Below are 7,555 nucleotides of genomic sequence, written 5' to 3'. Positions count from 1 at the left end.
GAGAGTGCAGATATGGCACTCATACTTGTTATCGTTGTGGCACGGCAGGCCACGTTGCTAGAGATTGTCCTCAGGGAGCTAGTCAAGAGAGAGTGCAGGGTCGTATCTTTTCGCTGACCAAGGAAGATGATGGCGATAGGGGAGGTATGCTCGCCAGTGCAGGTACTTCGCTGGTCCTTCCTTTTACTTCTTGTTTTGAGGCTGAGAGATTGCTGTGTAGAGGTTGTGTTGGGTTTTTGGCTTTTATTGTTGATGTGGATAGTATGGTTAAGTTGAATATTGGTGATATTGATGTGGTGATAGAGTTTCTTGATGTGATTGAGCTTGATGTGCCGGGTTTGCCTCCGGACAGAGATAGGGAGTTTGTGATTGCTTTGATGGTCCCTGGAATCATTGCTCGTTTATCAGCATTAGTTATTAGGGCTTTATTGGCGGACAGGATCCGTAGAGAGCAGACTGTCGAGGTTCAGTTGATAGAGATGAGAGCTAGAGTAAAGGATAGAGGTACCTTAGAGTTTAGAGTGTTTGGTGATGGTTTGGTGATCTTCAGAGGTTGTATTTGGGTTCCTGTGTCGATCGTGACTGATCGTGATCCTAGATTTACTTCAGAGTTTTGGAAGAGTTTGCATAGAGCTATGGGTTCGAGGTTAGCATTTAGTACAGCTTTTCACCCTCAGAGAGTCGGTCAGTCAGAGAGAGAGTCATTCAGATTCTAGAGGATATGCTCAGGAGAGTATATTGCGAATCCTTCCCATGTTCTTCACCACGAGCCATTGGACTTGATGCCGAATTTGTCATACCAAGAGATTCCGATTCAGATTTTGGATCGCAGAGTTAGAGTTTTGAGCAACAAAGAGATTGGCATTGTTAAAATCCTTTGGAGGAATCATTTGATTGAAGAAGCCACGTGGGAACCAGAGGTTGAGATGAGAGAGAGGTATCCTGAGTTGTTCGTGTAGTGACGTCAATTTCGCGGACGAAATTCCTCTAAGGAGGGGAGATTGTAATAGCCGAGCCCGGTGTACGGTATGGTTTAAGATTTTGTATGATTATTGGATATTTGGGTAAGTTTAAGTATAGTTTGGATGTTAAGAGTTTCGAGTTATGATTTATAGTATGGTTGGTTATAGATGATGTGCAGTGTTATTGTAGCGGCGTTACGATTAAATTCATGATAAATGGTATATTGATCCAAATGAGGTGAGGCCAATTGGAGTGGTTAGATAAGACATAAGGCTATAACTTCCTTATTTTGAGTTTTGTTCAAATCATTGTGGAAGGTAAGCCAAAAGTGTCCCGAAGAGTGTTGTGTGTTTCGACGTTCCTCCAGTGACACAGGTTGGGAGATTTAGCATAACTTTTTACTCAGACCTCCAAATGATCTGAAATTTTGAGGGAGTCAAGATAAGACATAGAGCTACAACTTTGTAGTTTACCACTTTTTCCAATTCGGACGGGAAGAGGCGTTTCTTAGGCGATCTTTGTAGAAGCTGTGCGCAGAGTAAGATTTGGTCCGAAGGTAGAGCGCACCCGCGGTCATGTAAGGACCGCACCCGCGGTCTCAGTGGTTCAGAAAATGGTTTTTGGTCGTAGGCTTGCCGCACCCGCGGTCCTTGGAGTGCCGCACCCGCGGTCTTGCTTTTTGGAGGTATGGTCGAGATTTAAAGTAACTTTTTGGATGATTTGACTTCATTTCTCTTCTTCTTTCCCCTTCAATCTCGTTTTTCTCTCTAAGGAGCAAGGGTTTTCTTCCATTTCATCCATTTCCTACCTTTGATTCTTGGATCTAGTTCGATTTTCGACTTGAGATCGAGGTTCTCCTTGGTGCTAGGAAGCTTAGGTAAGTTTTTGGTTGAGTTCTATCATGGTTTTTGGTAATGAGATGCTATAGGTTGATGTATTGGTTGGTTTAATGGATTATTTGACTTGTATTTTTGGATATTGAGTTGATGTTGGTGTTATTTATGGATTATTGTTGTAGGTGGTGAACCAAGAGCTAAGTTTGAGGTGTTCTATTGGGTTGTAAGTGGAATTTCATCTTTTTTGCTCACATGATATTATATGTATTGTGTTTTAAAGATTTTAAAGTGATATTCCCTTCAATTGATTCATTGTTATGTATTGATTCCATTGATTATCTATTGGAGGCATTGATGTCTCACTATTGTTAATAAGGGAATACAAAAGAAAATATGAGATTGTGAAAGGACGGCTTTAAATGCTATTCAGAGTTCAAATGTTTCTATTGGATTGATAAATATATAGCCAGAGAATTGCATGCAATTAGTTGATCAACGCCCATAGGCTTGTATCCCTCAGAGTTATCGGTTTATATCGATTTGGGATACGAGTACCACAGACAGAGATACTAATTATATCAATCCAACCAGAGAAAAGAGAAATACCATCGTATTGCTATCTATTGCTATTGCTATTGCTACAGTTATTGCTACAGTATTCATGTTTCAGAGTTGATGGTATTTATGATTTCAAAGTCATGTTTTACAGAGTATACTATGTATCATTGTTATGTAAGAGTTCCACTTGCTGAGATTTATTCTCATTTCAGTTATTTCATGTGATGCAGATCAGAGTGGCGGCCCGGGACGTTGACTGTGGACTGGGGGTCATATGCATACACCGTTGGAAGGAAGATTTTGGCATGATCATAGGAATGATGTTTTGTATTTTGTTTTGTCATTTGAATGATCATGTGTTACTATTTTGTAAAGATGTTTAAAGAAATGTATTTTGAAACTCCTTCCATATTTTAAAGAGAAAATTTTATTTCCGCTGTGCATTTTATTTAAAGAGGTCAGAGGTGTCACAGTAATAGCTTTGAACGACGCTTCTCGGGAAACTGTTCCTTCCGTAAGTGTAGCCACACTCAATCACCCTTCTCAAAGACCACCTTCTTCTTCCCCTTGTTGGCTTGCTTGGCATATTGCTCATTATTCTTCTCAATGTTGGCCTTGGCCTTTTCATGCAAACCCCTAACAAATTCAGCCTTCTTTTTGCCATCCATGTTTAACCTTTCACTCACAGGTAAAGACATTAAATCCAACGAAGTCAAGGGATTAAAACCATAAACAATCTCAAATGGCGAATAATTTGTAGTTGAATGCACGCAACGATTATACGCAAACTCAACAAATGGCAAACAATCTTTTCAATTATAGCACGCAAAAGTGTCCCTAATGTTCTGTTAACAACCTCAGTTTGACCATCCGTTTGAGGATGACAAGTGGTAGAAAACAACAATTTTGTGCCAAGTTGAGCCCATAGCGTTTTCCAAAAGTAACTCAAAAATTTAACATCACGGTCCGAAACAATAGTCCTAGGCATGCCATTCAACCTAACGACCTCTCTAAATAATAAATCCGCAATGTTAGATGCATCATCAGTTTTGTGACAAGCAATAAAATGTGCTATCTTAGAAAATCTATCCACAACAACAAACATAGAATCCCTCCCCTTCTTTGTCCTAGGCAACCCCAAAACAAATTTCACAGAAATATCAACCCAATGTTCACTAGGGACGGAAAGTGGTGTATACAATCCATGTGGTTGTGTTTTAGATTTAGCTTGTCTACAAGTGATTCAATTTTCACACACACTCAACATCACGCTTCATATGTGGCCAATAGAAATATTCATGCAATGCACTTAAAGTCTTAGCCACACCAAAATGTCCCATTAGACCACCCCCACGCGCCTCCCTAACAAGTAATTCACGAATGGATGATCTAGGGATGCACAACCTATCTTCCTTAAACAAGAAACCATTATGCAAATAAAATTTGTCATGTGGAACATGCATACATGTTTCAAATACATCTTTGAAGTCCTCATCTAGCACATATAATTCCTTCACAAGCTCAAACCTCAAGATTTTAGATTCTAAGGTGGAGACAAGTACGTACCTCCGTGATAGTGCGTCGGCCACTACATTCTCCTTACCTTGTTTGTACTTGATGATGTAGGGGAATGTCTCTGTGAATGCCACCCACTTGGCATGCCGCTTGTTCAGCTTTTGTTGCCCCTTAAGGTTCTTTAGAGACTCGTGATCCGTATGAATCACAAACTCCTTAGGCCTCAAGTAGTGCTGCCACGTTTCTAGAGTCCTCAAAAGTGCGTAGAACTCCTTATCATACGTTGGATAATTCAGCGCTGCTCCATTGAGCTTCTCACTAAATTACGCCACCGGCCGCCCTCCTTGCATCAACACTCCGCCAATACTTACACCTGAAGCATCACATTCAATTTCAAACGTATTAGTAAAGTCAGGTAGAACAAGTAAAGGCGCATTAATTAATTTTTGTTTGATAATATTAAAGGACTTCTCTTGCTCCTCGCTCCAATGGAATGTAATGTTTTTCTTGATTACCGCTGTCATCGACGCTGCCAGTGTGCTAAAATCCTTAACAAACCTCCTATAGAAGCTTGCAAGTCCATGAAAACTTCGGACTTGACCAACAGTCGTAGGCGTTGGCCAATCTCGAATAGCACTTACCTTGTCTTCATCCACATATATTCCCTGTGAGCTTACCACAAAACCAAGGAAGACAAGTTTGCTTGTACAAAAATCACATTTCTTTAAGTTAGCATATAAATTTTCAGCCCTTAGTGGGATTAGCACAAGTCTCAAGTGATTAACATGCTCATCCAAGTTTTTTCTATACACTAGGATATCATCAAAGTAAACAACAACAAATTTTCCTATGTATGCACGCAAAACATGGTTCATTAACCTCATAAAGGTGCTAGGAGCGTTAGTTAAGCCAAATGGCATGAACATCCACTCATATAACCCGTATTTGGTTTTAAAAGCAGTTTTCCACTCATCACCTTCTCTTATCCTAATTTGGTGATAATCACTCTTCAAGTCAATTTTGCTGAAAATACATGCACCATGCAATTCATCTAACATATCATATAGTCTAGGTATGAGATGCCTATACTTAATGGTTATGTTATTGATTGCTCTACAATCTACACATATACACCATGAACCATCTTTCTTAGGGACTAATAAAACAGGTATATCACAAGGTGACATGGACTCACGCACAAAATCTCTATCTAACAACTCACTTACCTGCCGTTGAAGCTCCTTAGTCTCCTCCGGGTTGCTCCTATAGGCTGGACGATTTGGCAATGCACTCCCCGGCACAAAATCGATTTGGTGCTCGATTCCCCTCAATGGTGGTAAACCTTGAGGTAACTCCTCCGGAAACACATCTTCAAATTCAAGAAAAAGTGAAACACCAATGCTCGGAAGGGACCTGACTATATCACTTGTGTTAAGGAGAATCTCCTTGTAAAGAATCAACACAAGTGGTTCATTTGTGTGCATTAAATGTTTCAACTCACTCTTTTGGACCATGTATGATTTCTTTTTGGCTTCTTTCCTCTCATTTTTCTTTTGTATGGCTATCTCACTCTTTTTATCACTCTTTTTTTCAGCCATTTCATTTTTACTTTCAAAGGCCACATCATTCTTTAGTTCACTCTCTTTTTCGGCCTCATCTCTCTTTTTTTTTTCAATTGGTCCTCCAACACTTGCTTTGGGGACAATGGAAGTAAAACAATGGAATCCTTCTTCAACATAAATGAATACCTATTCTTCTACCCATCATGTGTCACCCGCCTATCATATTGCCACGGCCTACCCAACAAGATATGACAAGCATGCATGGGCACCACATCACACAAGACCTCATCCACATACTTCCCAATAGAAAAAGACACCAAAACTTATTTGTTCACCTTCACCTCCGCATAATCATTCAACCATTGAAGTCTATATGGTTGATTATGCTTTAATGTAGGTAAACTTAATTTTTCTACCATCTCACTACTAACCATAGTACAACTTCCCCTATCTATGATAAGATTACAAACCTTGCCATTCATAAAGCACCTAGTATGGAGAAAGTTTTCCCTTTGGTTAGTCTCCTCCTCCTTGACTTGGGCACTCATGATACGCCTAGTCACTAGGGCTTCACATACAACCGCCTCATATCCCTCATCAGAATCCTCTAACGTAGGCATCTCATCATCATCCTCACCCTCACTATGCGATTCATACTCACCATAGTCATTTGAAATCATCACCCTCTTATTAGGACATTCACTAGCAATATGACCCAACCCTTGACACCTAAAACATTTAGTATCTCTAGATCAAGTAAGAGGAGTTTCAGATTTACCTTGCACTCCATGCTTAGGCGTTTCGTGCTTGGTCTCCATCTTGGGTTTTGTCATCACTTTATTGTCATCACGTTTTGCCCCATTTGGTCGCCAAGAAGATGTCGAACTCCCACTTTGATTGGTGCGACCAAATCCTCGCCTCTTGAGTTGTTGCTCCACTTTTATGACCATTTGCACAATCTCGTCTAGATCCAAGTAGTGCCTAAGCTCCACTTGATCTTGTATCTCCCTGTTCAAACCACAAAGAAAACGTGCCATTGTCGCCTCACTATCTTCCTCAATATTTGCCCTAATCATGACTTCTTCCATCTCCTTATAGTAGTCCTCCACACTCTTCAACCCTTGCCTCAAAGTTTGTAACCTCTTAAACATCTTTCGATAATAGTGATTGAGCACAAACCTCTTCCTCAGGACCCTCTTCATCTCATCCCAAGTTTCAATGGGTCTCTCATTATACCTCCTTCTAGTGGTCACTAATTGATCCCACCAAATGAGAGCATAGTCTAAGAATTCGACCACCGCCAACCTCACCTTCTTTTGTTCGGAGTAGTGGTGACATTCAAACACGAACTCTACCCTCTTTTCCCATTCTAAGTACGCCTCCGGGTTAGATTTCCCATGGAATGATGGAATTTTCATCTTAATACTACCCATGTTACCATCTTCCCTATCCCCATCATATCTACCCCATACGGCTTCTTTCACTCGTCTCTCCTCTCTTACTTTTTTTTTGCTCACAACAAATATTCACCGTTCACTCCAAAGAAAATACACTCGGACTCAAGTATTTTTCACTCAAATTTGATAGTATCCTCGAATGTGTGCTAAAGCTTTGTATTTGTATATCAAACAACCAAGTTCAGCTTGTGAACAATTGTGATCGACTCACTTGGATTGTGTAGACAAGAAACTTGAAGGTAGGTAATAATTTTTTTTGACTGTGTGAGACAAGTGTATATGACTCACAAAAAGGAATAGAACAAAATACCAAAAATAATTAATGGAGAATTTTCGGACTTTTTGTATTTTTTTTGGCTGAGTACTACTCGAAAATTCCAAAAAAAAAAGAACCAAAAATTTCGAGAATCACTGATTCATGAAAAAAAATACGAAGAACAGAAAGCAGATCTGAAAACGAACGAAGAACTAACTCAGATCTGAAAATTTAAGAACAGGATAACTTACTTGAATTAAATGAACCTAAGCTCTGATACCAAATTATGTGAATCTTTGTACGAGCGAATAGCAAACACGATTAAATAAGAATCGCGCCCTCAATTCAATAACGAACGAAGAATTCGTGTTGTCCCGATATTTTGAATCAAGTACGGTTTTGTGATAT

General features: G+C 39.8%; 1 pseudogene; it reads right to left on the bottom strand.

The window, feature by feature from the left end:
• Nucleotides 1-4,195: 4,195 nt before the first annotated feature.
• Nucleotides 4,196-6,114, bottom strand: LOC140835854 (uncharacterized; annotated as a pseudogene).
• Nucleotides 6,115-7,555: the final 1,441 nt, after the last annotated feature.

The sequence above is a fragment of the Primulina eburnea genome, chromosome 7 (genome assembly GCF_022965805.1).
Source record: "Primulina eburnea isolate SZY01 chromosome 7, ASM2296580v1, whole genome shotgun sequence".
In the NCBI taxonomy this organism is placed as follows: domain Eukaryota; kingdom Viridiplantae; phylum Streptophyta; class Magnoliopsida; order Lamiales; family Gesneriaceae; genus Primulina; species Primulina eburnea.
This window is presented reverse-complemented; position numbering and strand designations above follow the sequence as displayed.